Genomic DNA, 21,189 nt, shown 5'->3' with positions numbered 1-21,189 from the left:
AAAAGAGATCTCCATTTCAATGTGGCTTTGACCCAAAATCATCCACCCGAAGTACATTTTCAATACCATTCTTCGTAATTGTAGTAATCTTCCTTATTTTTTATGTAGAAATTATGCTACTATTCCCAATAACAATCGTCACCTTAAATTCCAAAATATTATGTTGATTCTACGTAAGATTTTGCCTCCTTATTAATCATTTCACTAGGGCTAATCATGAATGAACCAAAAGAATCACTAGAATGAGCCATTTGGAGTAATAGTAAATAATAACATTTTAGTTGCATTAAAAATAATTGAATATTTCAATTTACTTCGCCACAAAATAAGAAGCAATAATGCAATCAGTTTCGACCTGAACAATTAGTACTACATAATACCCATATTTGTTAGCTAAATAATAATAATAGTCATAATAAATTTATTTATTAAGCGGGCGAGGTTCAGCCTATAGGCTGCTCTTTGTGTGTTCCTTCCAACACTGCCGTGCACTGTTTCGCCACAGGAAATGACGTCACAGATGCGAGAGGTACGGGGATCGAGGTACGATCCACCACGTATCATACCCTTAGGTATGAGGGATCTTATTGGGAATGTAGCTCACTAACCATCATTCATCCTTGATGGTAGAGCAACTTGCTGCTCATAGTGAGCTCGGTGGTAAGGAGCAAACGGTACTAAAGTAAACGGTACACTAAATAAACAACTAGAAACGGCAAACAGTTAATACTTGGATTTTAAAACCTTCGAACCTGAATCATACATGGTGAGGGTAGGCTAATTACCTGTGGAACGTGAATTCTTATGATGAAGTTGAGATGAAGTGTAAGCCTGTACCGCAAGCTTGTTTGTCAGGCCAAGTCAGGAAACTGACTTTCTTCGCAGATCAAAACCGAAGAACGCTGTTCACTATTCCAATCCAATCCAAAGCGTGATCCTCCTACCTTTCTGCTCTGTCCCTGTTGCCAGTGGAGACTTCCTCCACGCCGATTCGTCAAGTTTTTGACTTCCTATATCTTAGCAAAATTTCAACCTGTTTGCCTGTGAGTAGAACTCCAGGAAGTCTCCTTACACTTGTTCTGCATATTTGACATGCCTAAGAAGAGCTACTGACTGGTAGAAATAAGTGAACGACCCTTGGTCAGGTTGAAGCTTTGAAGCTTCTAGAAAATGTACAGACTTACGCGCTTTGTTACGAAATGTTGTGCTGGATTGCCAGCATACAGGCGGCAAAACGGACTTTTTTAACGACTGTAGCGCCGAAACGGCGCACAAACGAAAAAAGTGTTACTGAGAAAAGTTGTCTGTTTTGATTTCCTCTATACGTTTCTGTGGTCCGTGGGCGCCATTAAAATGACACACTGTATAATAAACTGCATATGGAGGGAGCACTAAGCTACAAGTAAAATAATACATATAGCCTATACTTCTAAGAGATACACAAAATTAAATGAATACATAAAGTGTTTAACTACAAACACAAAAGACAAAGTAATAATAAAAATACAATTTCATGTTGTGACTTGATACCTTCAATATATACGTTTCCATTGTTCGATTAACAGTAAATATTTTACTTTACTTCTAAAACTTACTTGGTTCTTTATGCATGCGATGTTCGCAGGCAATGCATTCCATGCTTTGGGAGACGAAAAGGAGAAAGATGATTTGTAGGCCGTGGTTGAATGATGGGGTAAATCGAAATTGTTCCGCTTACGGGTAACATATTCATTGATATTCTTAGAAAAATGCATTTTTTCTAACAGATACTACGGTTTGCCTTCTGCTAATATACCGCGGACGAAACAGAGACAGTGCAATTTCCTTCTGTTCGCCACAGCTGATTGTTTTTTTATAATCGGAAGAATATGATCGGATCTTTTAGTTGAAAAATGTATCTGATGACACCATATCAGGCATTTTGCACCTTTTGTATTCTTTTTTACCGAGCTTTTGCGAAAGTTTAGGGCCGTGAATATGTATGTATTTATTTATTTATTTCACAAAGATCCTTAACAGAACATAATGTTCCTATAATAAAGGATCATATTAAAACCTTTATAATAAAAAACAAATATACATTTTAAAAATTACAGAACTACAGAATTACAAAATTACAAAATACAACGAAAAAATACAGAAAAATAGATAATTAAAGTAGAAATAAGTAGTAATAAAAAGAAAGTAGGCATGTTATACAAAGTTACAGCACAAATACAAACACAATATAGTACAATCACAACAGAGTATCGCTAAATACTTTCAAATACAAACATATAATACATCGCACAATAGTTGATGAACACTAAGATTAATTACACAAATTGTACAAATATCAAATCCATACCAGAGTAAATGAAGCATGACTTTAAATACATAGTATCGATAAAAATAGTATAATACAAACACAGCTTCACTAAACACTGAATAATTTTAATACAATCAAATTTAATTGTTAGGCAATGACAATATATTTATTTTTATTATTGAACTATATGTTATAAAAGTCTACTGGGTCATTCCATGTCAAATCATCCAGAATTTTGTGAAAATGTCACCCACCATCCCCGATTTTGACGAAATTCGGTATACTTATAGAATTTTTAATGCTGATTACAAAAATGACAATTTTTTTTAGATTGGTCAAGGGGTTCAGAAGTTACGCGCTTTTTAAAATCTCCGTGTACGCCACTTGCGGCTCGACTTTGAATGACACGCATTAGGTTATAAATAATAGTATCTTCCCTCAGGTTTGCCGTAGAAACTTCAAGTTTCTTTTCTTTTGTTCAAAATGGTGTAAACTTTCATTTTAATAAGGTTTCAGATGATTGTATTAATAACCATGTATTTTTATGTATAGATTCATGTATTTTTTTAGAAGAAAAAATGACTAACTTCAAGAGCAAATTTCGTGCAATGCCCCCCCTTCAATTTCCCCCCAATTTTATATGTAGGTAGCTCAAAGTGTGTACTAATGCCTGATGGAAAAATTGGGATGGGCGGTTCAGAGACAGGGTGATAAAAAAATAATTTGCATCAAATGACATTAAAAGTTAATCTTATTAAAAATGCTTATGTATTTAGCACAAAGCCTGAAGTACAATATGTTTTAAGGTATAATATTCAAAATTTCTGTTCACTATGTGTGAAGGTAAGCATAGGCGTAACCTGGCTGGGCAAAGGGAAGCATTTGGCCCCTCCAAAATTTATAAATTAATTACAATTTGCCAGTTAAATATATATTGTGAACTTTCTGACACTTGAAGAACAAACAAATAAAGAGTAATAATTGTGATTTTTCAAATGTATTTAGCAAATACTCGTAATCTTGGACACTATTTTTATGGGTTGGAAAACTTTGTGATTCTTTCAACCCAAAGATAGTTCCCAAGTTACGCCCATGAATATAGTACTAATAATACTTACACTATTGTATTCTATGCATTGCCAAAGTTTCATGTAGGATTGTGCCCTTCACATTTTAGAGGAATATTTTCACCATTTCGAACACTCTAAAGTATTTGACTTATCACTAAGTACATACAGTATGTCCTTCCATTTGTGGTGTTAATGTCCACTGTACGCAGAATATTTTGTGGCCAGTAGTAGGAAGTTGATGGACCAAGTGGATGCAAGAATTTAATTGCTGCATTTCCTTTTTTTCCCATGGACTTTTGAAGCAATCTTACAAACAAATTTTAGTCACACACACAAGCTAATACATAATTGTTTAGAGTTGGAATTCAGGAAGAAACTTCTTCACAACAGTCAAACCACACAGTTACACAAAACTTATTTCATCAGCTCTTATTATTTTTCCATTGACTGTTAAACAACTAGTGTTTCGAAGTAACTGGTTGCAAGTAACAGTTACTTTTTATTTAGGAATTCTAACTGTAACTAGCGACTGGAATTGCTGGCCTGGAAGGGAAGCTATGCTATCTACGGTTTACTTCAATTTATTTTTAATTACATGTGAAAACTTCAGTGTTTTTGGTGGTCTGCTGCGTTCATTTGGAATGTGCTTCTCAAGCTAGGAAAATGTCATTGTCAAAGGAGTGGACCATGGTGATCTTGGAATGGAGGGGAAAGAAATAGGTACAAGTGGAATCAATGACACCATATTCAATATACCGTGGTTAGCATACTAATGATTTCTTAATTAAAATCATTCAAGCAAAGCTGACTCCTTGTTCCATCATTTATTTGCAGTAGTAATGTAAATATATGAAGGCATATTATGTACTAGAAACATAAATAAAACACTCAAGTCTTCATGATCATTGATTTTGTGTAATTTTTACACAAATCGATTATTAACTGTAAGTTACTTTCACAGTAATTGTAAAGTACTCATAATTACTTTCAAAGTACCAGTAACTGTAACTGAGTTAGTTTTTAAATGAGTAACTGTAACTCGGTTACTTGTAAAAAGTAACTTACCGAACCTGTAGCCTAAGTTCAAAATAGTGCATACTTAATTTTCCTGGTTCTGTTGTTTAGTACTTTGCAATCGCTGACACATCGTACATGATTAATGAGAAATGTATGCCTTCAATATTATGTCTAATTAGTACATCGTTGCCACACTTGTTTTAAGTGTTCCAACCAGCCTGTCACAAGAGTTTCTGTGGTATATGGCAAAATTTCCATGGAAAAACTTCAATCAGCACAAGTGTGTATTATTAAATCTAACTTCATATTACGTATCCCCGTGAAGAGTAGCCAAAAAACGAACTTCCATATTGAGATAAAATGCACAAAAAGAATACTCTCGAAGATAATTTGCTAAATTTGGGAATGCTAATAATGATGATTATATTTCTTTAAAAAAATGAAGACAGTTGAAACTGACTTAGTTACAGTGGAACCTCGATTTTATGTTATTCAGGCAGCCAAGCTGAAAAAACTTATAATGCGAGAAAATGTAAAACGGAGGAAAATTTCTTAGCAATTTGCTATGTTGGGATCACAAAGAAATATAAAATGCAGGACAATGTAAAATCAAGGAACTTGAAATCGGCATTCCGCTGCAATTATTATTTGTAAATTTAATTTAATTTATGAATATTGGAGGGGCCAAATGCTTCCCTTTGCCCAGCCAGGTTACGCCTATGCTTACCTTCACACATAGTGAACAGAAATTTTGAATATTATACCTTAAAACATATTGTACTTCAGGCTTTGTGCTAAATACATAAGCATTTTTAATAAGATTAACTTTAATGTCATTTGATGCAAATTATTTTTTTATCACCCTGTCTCTGAACCGCCCATCCCAATTTTTCCATCAGGCATTAGTACACACTTTGAGCTACCTACATATAAAATTGGGGGGAAATTGAAGGGGGGGCATTGCACGAAATTTGCTCTTGAAGTTAGTCATTTTTTCTTCTAAAAAAATACATGAATCTATACATAAAAATACATGGTTATTAATACAATCATCTGAAACCTTATTAAAATGAAAGTTTACACCATTTTGAACAAAAGAAAAGAAACTTGAAGTTTCTACGGCAAACCTGAGGGAAGATACTATTATTTATAACCTAATGCGTGTCATTCAAAGTCGAGCCGCAAGTGGCGTACACGGAGATTTTAAAAAGCGCGTAACTTCTGAACCCCTTGACCAATCTAAAAAAAATTGTCATTTTTGTAATCAGCATTAAAAATTCTATAAGTATACCGAATTTCATCAAAATCGGGGATGGTGGGTGACATGGCCTGGATGAATTGACATGGAATGACCCTACTTTAATTCCCTTTTGAACAAGTTTGTCATAATTTGTGCATAGTCTGATAACAACTGAAGATTTATGTGTATTAATTTTCGATTTATCAATAAAAAAAGGAAGCAGACACCTAAAATTTATTGGCTTAACACTAAGTTTAAAATATTGCAACACTTCAGGCAAATCTATTAAGTAATTCATAATCTTATAAAGTGTAAAATATTGAGTTGTTAATCTTATAGATTTCAAAGGTGGCACCTCAAAATCTACAAGTAAAAAAGTATAAAAAATTCTATTTAATACTGCTGAACGATTATACTTTTTAAAATACAAGTATCGTAAAAATTTAAACTGAATTCGTTCAATATTATCTGAATGTACCTGATAAAATGGATCCCAAATTTCACTTAAGTATTCAAGCCTTGAACGAACGATTGAATTATATAGATTCATTAAAACCTGCGTTGACCTAATTATAAATCCAAGACTTTTATATGAATCCGAGCAGATGTAAGAAAAATGATGTTTATAGTTTAAATTCTTATCCAATATTAATCCTAAATCATTGATTACATCTACGCGTGTAAGTACACTTCCATTAAGAATATAATTGGGAAGTACGGCTTTTGTTTTATTTGTAAACGTTATATTACATATCACTGATGCCAATGGAACACATAAAGTATCTTGGCGCGCATGGTAAACAATCCGAATTTATCTGGATTCAATGCCACCAAATAGGCACCGAATTCCATACTTCTATATGGATGGATCCATCGTCTCTTCTTACGTATTCTCCGAAACTAATTAGTTCAATGATATAGGTATGAATACCGGGTAAAGGCGTCATGCGAACTCGGCAGAGAAACAAGTGTGGCTTGTTTCTTCGGTATGAGGCAGGGTGCGAAATCCTTGAAGGGACAGGGAGGATTTTCCCCCAACAACAATTTGTCCTCAAAAATCCCCCTGAGGAAACATTTCCGGGGGGAGAGTTTTTGTTACAGCAACAAAAGATAAGTGATTAGTTATGACTTCGATATGTACTTTGCCAAGGATATCGAAAGAAACCACACAAAATAGTATGGTTGTGAGTGTTGAATGTTTTTTGTTTATTTCAAGGGATCAAAAACAGATCTAAGTAACACTATACGCACAATGAAAGTAAAACAAGAATGCAACACAAGTAGGAACGATGAAATCTAGTTGATTTATATTAAAGCAAAACTTATACATAATAAAACAATTTCAGGTCTTTTGTAATTTATTGATATCTTTAACCAGCTAGTAAAAGTCTCCGTTTATTTCTTAATACCAGCTACCATACTCTTAAAGTGTGGAATACAGCGTGAATACGAAAAGAAAAGTCTAAGAAGTTTAAAAAAGAGCAAAGATTATAATTTCGTATGACTCCTTCTGAGATATTTGCGACATCTATGAGACAGCATTGAAAGCAGTGTTTTCTACCTATTGAACCAGGCATTTCTAAAGCAATTATATTTTGCCATACTTGAATAATTTCAATCGAAATGCCTAAGCAGAAATGTTATTTCAGATGTGAAGAGAGAGCGAAGGGCTTAATATATTACTCGAGTTTTGGAAAATTGGAAGAAACGAGATTATATACGGGAATTAGAAGCCCCAAGGAATGTACGCATGAGATACTCGAAGTCTGCTGGGAAGAGGAAGAAGGGAAGGGGGTAATTGGAATTTCGAACCTCGAAATAGGTCCTTCTGCATAGTAGGATAATGGCAGATCCTTCTCTCCCTGAATCCTTGAACTTCGGGTTGAAAAAAAACTATTGTATTCAATTTGTCATTTGCGAAACTCTCGGAACTTGGTTAAATAAAGTTGGAATTAAATTTCATATCGACGTGAGACGAGTTGAAATGGTGTTGCTTGCGATTCCCCTTTTCTAGGCTTCTTTTTTTATTTCCTTATCTGCTTCCTCTCTCATTCGCTGTCTCTTTTCTCCCCTCTCTCTTTTCTTCTCCATCCCATTCTCTCTCTATGTTTTTGCATCTTTTTCTTTCTTTCTCACTCTATCTCTCCTTCACTCTCTCCCTATTTTTCTTCTCCTTCCTCTCTTCTCCATACTTTTCATTTACTCTATCTTTCTATTTGTATGTATTCCATACCTTTCTCTCTCTCTCTCTCTCTCTAATTCGCTCTCTTTTACCCTTCCTCTCTCTCCTCTCCACCTCTAACTCTCTCACCTTCTCTTTGTATTTTTTCTCTATCTTTCTCTCTCCTCCCCCCTCTCTCTCATTCTCATGCATTCTTGGCATCTCTTCATTCGTCATCCTCCCTTCAGGTGGACTAATTGATTCTAGGGGAGTCTGGACGAATGTATATTAAACGAGTAAAGGCATTTAAATTAGTAAAAGTAGGGAACGGAACTTCTTCATAAAGGAAACGAGGTGTATGCATAGCATTATTGTGTTTAAAGACAGAACAGAAAACCCAACACAAGGTTGTCTTTAATTAAAAATATGTTCTATTACTGCAGCTAGCAGGGTGGGGAAAAATCCTATAAGTTTCAACATTACACTATTTCTATTTTCGCTATTTTACGTCGGCTTTTCTATCTCTTGCATGTATGTAGCCTAACAGCTTTGTATGTATGACGAAGTTGTACAATATCGTATAGCGTATCAAAGTCTCTATCGAGACTAGCCTCATCTCAATTTCACAGATCTTTGTATGAATCTGATCTCCTCTTCACGAGTCTCGAAGCGTCTGATGTCGGTCTAGGCCGTATCCGGATTGGCAAGCGCTCCGTCCCGTTCTCTCCCGTTCTTTCATCTGCCGTCGAAGTCGTCCGAATCTACATGCCCCTTGCAGTACAGTTGTCACTTTTCCCGGCAGGTGTCGCCCCTAACGTCACCCACCACGCTCTGGTGCGCAGGCGCACAGGATGGAAGCAGACGCCAACTAAACGTTTCAATTATTTCCACCTATTTACTACTAATATTAGAAATGTGATTTCTTCATTTTCAATTTTTCTACATTCAGGTTTATCCATAAAATGTCCAAGAATCACTGAGTTTTACATAGACCATTCAGTAAATGGTGTCTCCGCAAAGCGGAAGGTGCAATATGGCTGCCAATCGCAGAGCCAAAGCGAGTTGGAGCGTGCATCTGATGCCCCGTTCGCCTCTTCCCTCCGACTCAAAGTCTGCCGCCAATTCGGACGGAGGGAGCATGAGTCCCCCGATGAAACGGTGCTCTAGGCGACATCTGCTGCCGATTCGGACGCGGCCTCAGTCTCGATTTTTACGTGGTCGTCTCTGCCTCACCTCTGTACAGACGCGGCGATTGCGAGCCAAAACTAGGGGGGATTACATATTGTTTTTTTCTTGGTAGACAAGTCTTAGCATTAAGAGGCCATAGTGCGGCGCCAAAAAATGTGGAGCAACTGCTTCCCCCCTACTACCCCCAATCACCGCCACTGTCTTGGAAGCATTCCTTTATTTTCATTTCCTGAGCAGGGTTCGAGCCATGGACCTCTGGCTTCGTATCCCATTACGATAGCCCCTCGGCCACGGAGGCAGCCAACATTGCACCATCGCCTACCGAATCCTACAGTTTATGACAAAAACAATTCTTCTGTGTCGAGAGATCGTGGGGTCCAGCTCTCAACAATCTCGGCCACCGAATCGACCAAAACATTTCCACATACAAACTTCGGCATACCCAAATACCTAATATTAAGAGATGTACCAATATCACTTCTACTCCAGAAAAAGGTTTTCCTTGAGGTAACCAGGTGACATGAAAGATGAGGAGGAGCATTTTTGCGCACCAAAAAACAATTTATATACACACAATATAAAAGATCTGAACAAATAAAACTAATTATTAATCGTATTATTATTTCAAATTTATTTCTGGGTTGAACTTCCAACCCTTCTCCTCGGTTAGCCATTGCTGCAATAGGATTTGGTCAACATAGGATACATTTCATCAGACACAAAAAATAAATTAAATATCCATTAACAGTAAATCATCAGTCCAAATGCAATTTTATGGAACCCAGAAAAGGTAATTTTGTACATAAAGTAACGCAGAAATGTATGATTCCTGTACGTAAAAGAAGATGACATTTTATCTTACACCCTTTGCTACAGCAACATCGAAGATCCCATACAGTACGCAGGCCACATATTTATTGAATTGCATGTGCTTGATTCCTTGCGCAACCGCATCCATCTGTTTCTGGGCATCCGCTGCACACCTTGCAGCCTATTATCCTGAACTGCGGGCTCTCAGTCGCGCGGGGAACCAAACGCTCTGTATGATGCAAAGCAAGACGTTGTAGTACTCCAGAGACACTTTATGGCACACAACATAGTATAATTAGACATAAAAAGACACCATTCGCACAGTAAGGATATGACTACATTTGCAACAATAAATGTTTGCATCAAATATGGATGCTCCAGTTTGAGATCCTGCGCCCTTTCTCGATTGGTGCAGCTCCTCCTGTATTTTGCTGTCCGCTAAGGCTTGAATCGAAACTGTATCTGTACTTTGGGTTCTGCGTGTCCCACAGATGGTCGCCATCAGAACCTGAAAGAAGAAACACTTAAAACAATGCTGTTTGTGCAAAATGTGAAGGTTAAAACATACCTCATGCTGAAGGTCCAGCCTTCAAAATGCTTACATAAGCATATACGTAGCTATAATGGTATTACCAGAGATTCCAAGGTGAATTAATGTCTTGCTTTGGGGATTGCATTCATTGCTGAATTCAGGTGTAAACAGGCGATGCCAAGAAATCTAATCTCATTTTCAAAATTGATAAAATTTTATAATTATCATTATTATTATTAACAATAATTGTAACAAACATTTTAAAAACTCTAATAAATCATTAATTTCCTTACACAAATATTATTTCCAACCGTCACAGTAAATTCTGCATTTTCTATTTTTCACTAAATGATCATTTGATCATGCGGATGGGGATGACTCATAAATCTGGATGGGCCGCATATTTAAATGAAAATGTATTTTGATATTCACATTGATATTACATGACCAAAACAAAGATTTTGTATCCAATAAATTGTAGTTTAAATATTGTAGTAAAAAGAAATTTTACAAATTCTAATGTTTAATTGCGAATGTTAGGGTCAGATCTCTGTGATACAGGTGCCTGATTTGAGGTGGGTCATGACCCGCTGTAGCCCACTCTTGACACAGGTCCTGTTGTTATTGTACTTGCCATTTTCTTCTAAAAGCAATTAACAATATTGACGTGCATGGTCTGCCAGGATCCTGTCCTACCCCCGTTTCTTACCTTAGTATGATTTAGGAGGTAAGAAAGGTCCGTGGCCTCCAACTTACGCGAGAGGATGGGAAAGGTGAGAGGTCGATGGGTTGACACAGTTGGCAATTAAACTTTCAATCTGAGCTATGTGCGTTAATGACTAGAGTAAGCTCTTGCACCACACAACGTGAAGGATTGTGTATCCTTGCATCTGAGTCCAACCTACAGTACAATAAAGGTTACTCTTTCAGTAAAGCACACTTTCCTCTTCCCTACTCGGATGTTCTGGGCGCGGAGCTATTTGGAGGTGACTTTCGAACATCTCACGCAAAAGGATTCTGTGCAGCATTAAAGAACCCATAATTAAGGTATGAATTAATGAATTTATGAATGAATTGCCTAGAAACGCTCATCAACTTCGTCTTCTTGTACATGAATTTCATGTAATAGTGACCAATTGTGAATCTTTCCAACGGTGTAAATATTCTAGTTTCATGATTGATTGACTTTACTTCGCTTTGTGTGGCATTCTTTTAGCTAATTTGCAAGGATGGGGATGATTGATGACATGATGAAATTGATGAATGGATTCGAACCCGAGACCCTTGACGTCATAGCGCGATGTGCTAACCACTCCTCCACGGAGGCCGGCTATTCTCCTTTTACAAACGTATTCCATTTAATTTATGAATAACTTGCTCTCTCACAATTGGTTGTATTGTGAGAATAATTCCTTTTGTGGTTTACAGTTGTTACGAGCATTTAGACACTTCTTGATGTGACGTTTCGGGAGAACAAACGCTCCCATCATCAGACATTTATTGTAGTTTGATCAATGTTACAGTTATATCAATGGGGTAAGTTTAACAAAAACAAAAAGTAAATTGTTATAGAATGAATTTTTCAATAATGTTACATGTTTGAACCTAAGAACTCAACTGTTAAACAAGTGAGCTTGTTTTTTCAACCTAAACTCTTATCAAATTTTACTTATGAATTCCAAGTGTCATCAAGTAATTCAAAATTTCTCACCGTATTGTTAGAATAATTATACTTAAAAAGAATGGATAATGTGTTGACATTGCATTACAAGATCTTTTCTACATAGTTTCTAGATATTTTCGGTTGGATTTCATTTCAAAGGTGCCGGTATACCCCAATTGTGAAAACGAATACTCCGTATTAAGCCTCTATTGCCATTCTCGTCATTTAATTTCTTCCAGTTTTCTTCTGCAATGAACGAAGCCCACACATTTAAATCTACGTCTACCCTTATTCTTTTAAATCGATGTTTCTCTTGGATTATGTGATTCATATTTAAAATTTGACAAGATCAATTGAAAAATGTTTTTACTTCGGCGCTGGCGACAATTAGAAGAGGAGAACGTTATTCGTGAAAAAGCTCAAATTTTAAAATCGAATTCAAATATTTGTAACAAACAAGTCTGTTATTTACTGAGGAAAAATTATTTTTGGCAGGATAAAAAATTCTGTCTGTTCCAGAGATACTTGGGTTTACTTCAAGGAATATCTAGCATTCTCCTCGTTAATTTGCACCTGATATTTCCTTATGTTTAAAAACATCATTCCAATTACATATCCAATATCTATAAAGCTCCAATCCCACCACTTACTGACTCACTGACATAAATCTTCACCTTGAAGGAAGCGTCGGAGGAAAAAAAATGATCCATTTCGACCCACTCATGCAATTGTTTCGAAATATCAAGATAACTTTAAAAAATCACTCACCCCTTTTTTAAAGAGCGAAAATGCCCTTTTTCAAGTAGGACAAAGTTCGTTTTCAGGAGCAAAAAAAAATCCTCCATTTTGTCTGACAGATCAATAACACGCGAATGAATCAATGCCTAGTTAGAAAACTTGTTTCAAACATGTTTAATTTTTTTTCATGTTTCTTTCATGCAACATGGCCAGGGGCTACATAAGAAGACTCAGTCCAGATATAGAAGCCGGTAATCAATACGAAAATATCTACATCGTGGCTGTTTAGATAAAATGTTTAGACGTGTAACAACTATTTCTAGTCTGTTATGTATGTTTTTGATCATTGAAACTGACGTTGCTAGGAAACTTAAATAAAGGTTATTTTCACTCCGGAAAGTACGGTAAGTGCGAGATTTTCGTATTTCAAATATGTGCGTCAATATTTATTAAAGAAGCGAGGTAGGAATTTGCGGGTAATGGAGGAAAACAATTATTTTCGATTAAGTTTAAAAATGTGAAAATGGCAAAAGATGTAAATATTTCTTCTCCAACTTAGTGTCGCTATTGAATTCGTATATGTAAAACATCTAACTATTTTGAAACGGATATTACTTACCGAGTTTATTAGTAAGAAAACTGTCAATAATTAAATACAATGTTTGTACAATATTAGAGCAAGTACACACATAAAGTTAAGTTCTAAAATCTTCAAGTGAGCGAACGTACTCACTCGTTTCCCTTTCTCCAATAATACATGCCGATCTTTTTAGAGGCGTTAAGAACATTGAGGAACTAAAAACGTGGTGGAAGGTCACGCCGGCGAGTGCAAAACACGTGGCCATAGGCTACGTCGAAAGTTTGCGAGTCAATATACGTATACGTATAAAGCCTCAATCCCACCACTTACTGACTCACCGACATAAATATTCACCGTGAAGAAAGACCCAAAGGCAAAAAAAAAATGCTCGATTACGACCCCATCCAAATTGTTCCAAAAGACCAAGAAAAATTAAAAATTCACTCACGTACCCCATTTTTAAGTGTGAAAATGCCCTTTTTTGATGCATCTAGCAACATCCGTTTGCAGGGAATAAAAAAAGAACTTTTTTTTCATGGGGTCTTCAGCCAGCGAAACCTTAGAAGGATGATGCCAAATATACTACGAGCAGCACCAGAGATCCGATCAAAGAAGAACGACGACTTCGGAAAGAAAGCAGCCATTTTCATCATGCTGGCTGACATGCGCGAAGACGGATGTTTCGAATAGACGACAAAAGACTAACAAAAATCTTGAGAATTCGAGACGACAATAGACGCTGCACGCAGCGAACCCTAACTAAATCCTAGCTATCCAAACAAATCCAACGAAAGACGACCTTAAATCAATACCAGACGAACACCAAACTTCAACGATTTTACTTCAAAACCACCCTACCCCAGAACTTACCAAAACCCAATCATCAAACAAGAACCAAACACCTTGTCTCACCTTCATTCCGCCGAGCCGAGGGAGAAAACCAAGCAACTAGCCGAACTGACAAAACTTGTCCTCCACGGAGGAAAAAACCCAAGAAAATCCAAAATCCAAAATCCTTTCTTCGCCCCAGCCAAGTTAAGGGGCAAACCAAACCCCTCACCTACCAAATACCCTCTCCCCGTAGCAGTTTCAGGGAAAAACCAAAAGTTCCAAATTCAAAAACACGCATTCAAGTACCAAAACATTACCCTCTTCATTAGGAAAGTCAGGTCCTACGGGACGATACTTAAAACCCTCCATACCCATAGAGAATGATGATGATGATCATCATACTTTATCCGCGAGATCAACAGTAACGGAGATGATTCAGTTCCAAGTTAGAAAACGTGCATAAAACAAGAGTGTATTCTACATAAGAAGATTTAGTTCATTTTAGTACTCAAAATACGAAAACAGGTACATCGTGGCTAGGCCTGTAGCCAGGATTTTATTTCGGGGGGGCTCATCCCTTATCAGCAGAGGCGTCGCCAAAAATATTTGTAGAGAGGGCAGGCTATTAATAAAACTTGATTAGTAGAAATAATAAGACAATAATAATTATTACCACGGTTATAATTGTAAGTTTACTATAATAAGTATTATAAGTTATTAAAAATAAACCAATTTTAATCCAAACTTATTGTTATTTTTATAATAAGTGGAGGGACTTGCTACTAGATTCACCGTATGAATGACATTACTTTTCTTACATTTTGTACAGTTTGTGTACTGAAATTCATAGTTATTGTATTTTGTTATTAACTTTTACACATTCTGTTAAAAAGAAAAGGGTTTAAAAGTTAGGGGCAAATTTTACTCAAAAAGTAAATATTGCGTTACCTCTCACAAAGAAAACTATACATTTTGTGAGCTGTGGATCCATTTATTCTTTGGATTAAATTGTGGAATATAAAAATATAAGCTGCTTGCTCTATTATACACTAAATGATTTTTGCTCTAATGTTTAATCTTGCTAAGGAAGTAAAATTAATTACCGCTATACATTATTTAAATTAGATATTTGTAGGATTTCGGGGGGGGGGCTTCAGTTCCCTTAGCCATCCCCCTGGCTACGTGCCCGATCGTGGCTGTTATCATGAAATGCTTCGAGATATAACAATGCTGTCGTGTTTTTGTTCTTGACTTTGGAAACGAACGTTGCTAGGGAACATAAAGAAAGCTAATTTTCACCCCGAAAACGACGGTAAGTGGAAGATACTTGAATTTTCATATTTCAAAATATGGGCGTCAGCATTTATTACAGAGTCAAGATAGGAATTTGAGGGGAATGACGGAAATCAAATATTTTCCCATTATTTTTAAAAATATAAAAATGACAAGAGAAGTAAATATTATATTTCCAATTTCATGTCGCTATTGAATTCGCATATATAAAGATCTAACTAACTATTTTGAAACGGACAGTACTTACCCAGTTTATTAGTAAGAAAATATACAATAATATTTTGAATGTTTGTAGAATATTAGAGCCCGTACGCACATAACGTCACGTTCTAAACTTTTCAAGTAAGTGAACGTACTCACTCGATTCCCTTTCTCCAGCAATACATACTGACAATTTCAAAGAAATTACACATGAAAAAAGTTGTATTGTGCTTATAAATATACTAAGCTGTTTTGTTAATATGGTTACGTTATAATACTACTAGTTTCTGCCGTTGAGGTCCAAAGATACAAACAACAAACATTTCGTACAGTAATATTCCAAAGCATTCGTCTCCTTGTCCAGTGAATTCGTGCTTGCAAGCGTAAAGATACTAGGAGTATAAATAATAATTTTCAATAACACATGCCTGTGGTCAATTAATCCTTACATGCTGTACAATACGATTCGTTCCTACAAAATGCGTCACTACAAATATTGACAATTTTCAGTGTTAAATACCAAGCAAATTAATCACGCGAAGGAAAATTTGTCATATTTCAACTTCGATTACAATGTTCGTTACGAACAATGAACACAGAACGAACTTTTTCATTCATGAATCTTCGTTTAAGCAGAGCATTACACACTTCTCGTATGTGAGATTTGAAGATTTCTTCTCACGATACGTCACGAGCAAGGAAAACAAATGAAGCACTCCTTAGCTACCGACCGAGGTTGGAAGGGAGTATGTTATGGGATATAGACATTGAAACGAAAGTAACAATTGTAAGTTACATGTTAATTAATTTTTCATTGTTTATGGTGATTAATATTGATAAAACAAAATATTGTGTTCAATCGTATTGGTTTCTTTGAATAGAGGAAGGAAGAAGTTACAATGTGTTTGAAGTGTGTTATTTTGTGAAAGTAACAAAAATTGTTTTCCTGCACGCGTAGGAGTTGTGTAACTTAAGTTGTAGTATGTACCTTGCCTTACAAAACAATGCTGAGAAGTCTGAAATAGGGATTTTTAGCAAACTTAGGACTATTTACACATAAGTCAGTAGGTGCGTGTCAAATTTCTTGAAAGATTAATATCTTGATACCAAGGTTGTTTGGATATATGTGGTTGAATTGAATAGTACTTTTTCCCATAAGTCTTCCCTGTAATTCTCCATTGTTTCTGCCAACATTCCAACAATTCTGTTTTAGCATGTGACTCTAGCGCTTTTTAGAAAAAATCATCCAAAGCGATCGGTGACTTGATTCTTCAGCTGCGTACTTGGCTAATGCGTCTGCTATGTGGTTCCCTTCTATGGATGTATGGCCCTACCCTGTGGCCGAGTGGTTAGCACATCGCGCTGCGACGCCAAGGGTCCCGGGTTCGAATCCTGGTCGGGCTTGGTTGTTTGTGAATGTCCATTCATCAATTTCATCATTTCATCACTCATCCCCATCATCGCAAATTAGCCAAGAGGCACAAAACGCGAAGTAAAATAAACTAAATCAATCAATCAATCAATCTATGGATGTATGCCCAGGAGTCCAGACATAAAAAAATACTGTAACCTGAGTTGGCTAGTTTGTGATACAATTTTTTTATGTGAACAATGTACCAGTCGACATAGTAATCTGCTTTTATCGACCCCAGGGAATGTAAAACTGACGCTGAATCAGTGGGGATCACTACAATCTTGAGGTTTCCTTTCCTGTATATATGACGCTTGACCAATAGCACATGCTTCCGCAGAGAATATTAAAAATTCTGCTGGTAATGGATAAATTTTGTATTCCATTAGATTATTGCAATATATTGCAGCTCCAGTGTTACCAGCTGCGGACTTTGATGCGTCTGTAAAAAAATCGTCATGCACTACAGAATGTACATATTCCATAGATATGTTATTCACAATATTCGGCATTGACGTTCGTGTATCTTTATCTAGATATGGAGCAAAGTGAACGGGAAGTACTGTTACTAATTTAAAATAGTCTGTCATAAAGCACGAAGATGTTGAAAATCTAATAACTTTCGGTATGAAATCCTTAATCGACTTTTATGCTGAGAACAAGATTGGAAGATTTAATTTATATTTAGCTGTACGAGTTGATGACATTAAGGATTGTAAAAGTGATAATTTGAGTATTATCGGACTAGATGTGGAAGGCATATTTTTCATTAAGAATTTTCTCACAAGATATTGCGCCCGTAGATGAAATGGTGGTTCTCCTACTTCAACAAACGTAGCCTGTTTCGGTGTTCTTTCCATATACCAAAGATTCTACATAAACTATGATATTGTATTGAAGATAGTTTTCCAAATGCCCAATTTAGGTTATTCTTAATCAAGAAAGAGCCATGTTCTAATCTTGAGTTTAGCATTTGCTTGTGAACAAGGTGCAGTAATATAGGATCTGCTTCCCACTTTTTCTTGAGGCATTTTATAATGTTAAACGCCTTCAGCGTCTTTTCTTCTATGTGTTCTACTTGGGCTTTCTATTTCAATTGATCATCCAGCATAATGACAAGATATTTGTGTGTCCTTGTTTGTTTTAAGTGTGATCCATTAATGTCTAACACAACTAGAGTTTGCAATCTTCTTCTATGGAACACGATTATAGATGATTTTTCTACGTTAATGTTTATGCCATTGTTATCACACCATCTGCATAATTCTTTTAAAGCCACTTTTTTCATGTTTTCATTGTCTAGCTACATTATTTCTCACAGATCAATAACAGCTGATTCAACTCCTGGTTAGAAATCGTGCTTAAAACAAGGGTGACATCTACATAAGGAGATTCAGTCCAGATATAATTAGATATTGGTATACTTTATGAAAAAATATTTACATCGTGCTTGTTTTTAACTTAATGTTTAAATAATGCAATAACAAACAATTCTTTATAGTTTGCCGAGCTTCTTGTGGACCATGGAAACGGACGTTGCTAGGGAACTTAAAAAAGTTTATTTTCACCCCGAATATTACTGTAAGCGAATTATGCTAGACTTTTCGAATTTTAAAATATGAGCATCAGAATTTAATACAGAGGAGAGGCAGGAATTTGAGGGAAATGACGGAAAACAATTTTTTTCAATTATTTTTAAAAATGTGAAAGTGACAAAAGACGTAAAAATCGCTATTGAATTAGTTTTTATAAAACATCCAACTAACTGTCTTGAAACGGTTATCACATACCCAGTTTATTATATGGATGCAGGCAAAGTAGCAAATCACTGAACATCCATCCATTCCCTTGAAACTAGCATTGCTGATGTACGTTATACAATTCTCGTTTGTTTTGTGTGCATATGTGTGTATTTGTGTGTGTGTGTGTGTGTGTGTGTGTGTGTGTGTGTGTATGTATGGCATTCCAAGCGAAAGTGTCCCTGAAGCTCAATTTTAAAAATTAAATGCAAATCTGTAACATTATCATATCTTGTGAGTGAACAGTCTAAAATTGTCTGCTGGATTGAAATTCAAGTAATATACATAATTGGGTTAGAATGTAGAATGTATTTTACACATTAATCGTTTACTTTAAGTTTTTTTATTTAGTTATGCATTCTATTGTCTCCAACCCGTAAAACCAAAAAAAGAAATAATTTCTCCTCTAACTGTTACATTTTCCCCTCAACTTCACGAGAATATTCAAAGAACAATTACCTTTTCTTTTTGTCTTAATTAATTTATTCTTCATCATTTGACAATTCACAGAAATTAAATTAAACTACTTTTAAAGTGAAGAGGCAGTGTTTCTTCTGTCCCACCCGTGACACAAAATTGTTCACTTACAGCTACAAATCTGCGAACGTATTTTGAGTATAGTTACGTTAAATCAACGGCGTTAAATTTCAAATTTCATTGCACAGATACTGTAAGAAAAATGTTACTTAACTATCAGTAGAATAGTTAGTATAATATAAAAAATGTACTTTGCTTATGACGATAAAATGTCTCGTGTGCGTGTGCGTGTATGTTTGTGTGTGTGTACGTATGTATACTAACGATCCTGCATACATATTTACCTCCAAGGGGACCTCATCACATTACGCTCCGCCACTGATGCAATCGAATGGTTAAACTGCGTGTGTCAAGTCCCGATTGACCTCTCTGAGCATGAAGTGGATTTAATGCAGTGGAGTCCAATAAATCTTTGTGAGAAACGGAAGATTACGCTGTAAAGGAAGCGTGAATATGATCAATGAGCCTCTTCATTTCCAATCTATCTCTAATTAGTCTGCCTTTGAGACGAAATCTCTGCGAAGAAAGACGAAGAAAGACAGGGAAACAAAAATTCCCCTTTTTTCCCTTCCCGGAGAACTAATTGCTTGGAACCACGATTACGTTCCTGTCTTTCGCGAAGCAATTGCCGCTGCATTATACGGGAGATCGATCCTCCGGCTCCATTCTTCACGGTACGGTGCCTTTCTTTGTTCCGTTGCCGCACAAACAGACAAACAAAGACGTTTTAGCGCCATAAAACGGATGGATGATAACTGTTCGGCGGGACCCTTGATCTTGCATCGAGAAGGAAGCCACCGGAAGGTTTACAACGCGAGTAAGTGTTTTGTTTTTCATCTCTGGAGTACGACGTGATGGTGCTCCTATGGTCCAAGGCACTGTTTCCAAAAAGTACGGCCCTCCTGAAATAACTTCCCACAAGTCCATATACGGAATGCAAATTATTCGATTTCGTTATCCAAATTTCTAATTCTGGAACCCATATCAGAATATCTAATCCTGGAACTGGTATCCGAAACCGATACCAGAATCTCTAGTCCTGAAACCGATACCAGAATCTCTAGTCCTGAAACCGGTACCCGAATCTCTAGTGCTGAAACCGATTCCCGAATTTCTAATCCTGGAACCGATATCAGAGTGTCTAGTTATGGAACCTGCATCCGAATCTCCAAACGTCGAATCGGTATCGGAATATCTAATTCTTGAGCCGATATCTCAATCTCTAATTCCGGAACCGATACCCTATTATATAATCCTGGAAACAGGTATCCGAATATCTAGTCCTGAAACTGATACATGTATCTGTAATCATGGAACGGATATCTAAATCTAGCCCTGAGATCGGTAACCGAATCTCTAATCATGGAACCGATATCCGAATAATTAATCGTGGAGCAGATATCTGAATGTGTGATTCTGAAACCGATATCCAAATCTCTAATCCTTGAAGCCTGTAACGGAATCTGTAATTCTTGAACCGGTAGCCGAATCTTCAATTCTGGAACTGGTATGCGAATCTCTAATTGTAATTGGCTCGTGATTACGTCACCAAAGGTTCTGGGTGTAACAACCTGGATACGAGTGTTCCCTAATGAGTGAGTGACCCTTCAACAATTTCATCAATCATCACACCCTCATTTTTGTGACTGGCCAAAAGGGACAGGGAAGAGATACAAGGAAAATACAAAATTTCGGAATCTATCAGGATGCGATAAGCATTTAGTTGAAGTAATGAAAAGCTCACTTACTTTCCTTGCTGCAGTGGCTGCTTGCGGTGTCCATGGACCCCTCCCGCGCCTTCCTTTGGGAA

At 36.4% G+C, this 21,189-nt stretch overlaps 1 long non-coding RNA gene across 1 annotated transcript; it reads right to left on the bottom strand.

The window, feature by feature from the left end:
- Nucleotides 1–9,839: 9,839 nt before the first annotated feature.
- Nucleotides 9,840–21,183, bottom strand: LOC145985698 (uncharacterized). The gene is made up of 2 exons (XR_014441429.1): nucleotides 21,128–21,183; nucleotides 9,840–10,302 (listed from the first exon to the last, which is right to left on the bottom strand). It is a non-coding gene; the product is annotated as an uncharacterized LOC145985698 (long non-coding RNA).
- Nucleotides 21,184–21,189: the final 6 nt, after the last annotated feature.

The sequence above is a fragment of the Lepisma saccharinum genome, chromosome 3 (genome assembly GCF_977018435.1).
Source record: "Lepisma saccharinum chromosome 3, izLepSacc3.1, whole genome shotgun sequence".
NCBI lineage: Eukaryota > Metazoa > Arthropoda > Insecta > Zygentoma > Lepismatidae > Lepisma > Lepisma saccharinum.
This window is presented reverse-complemented; position numbering and strand designations above follow the sequence as displayed.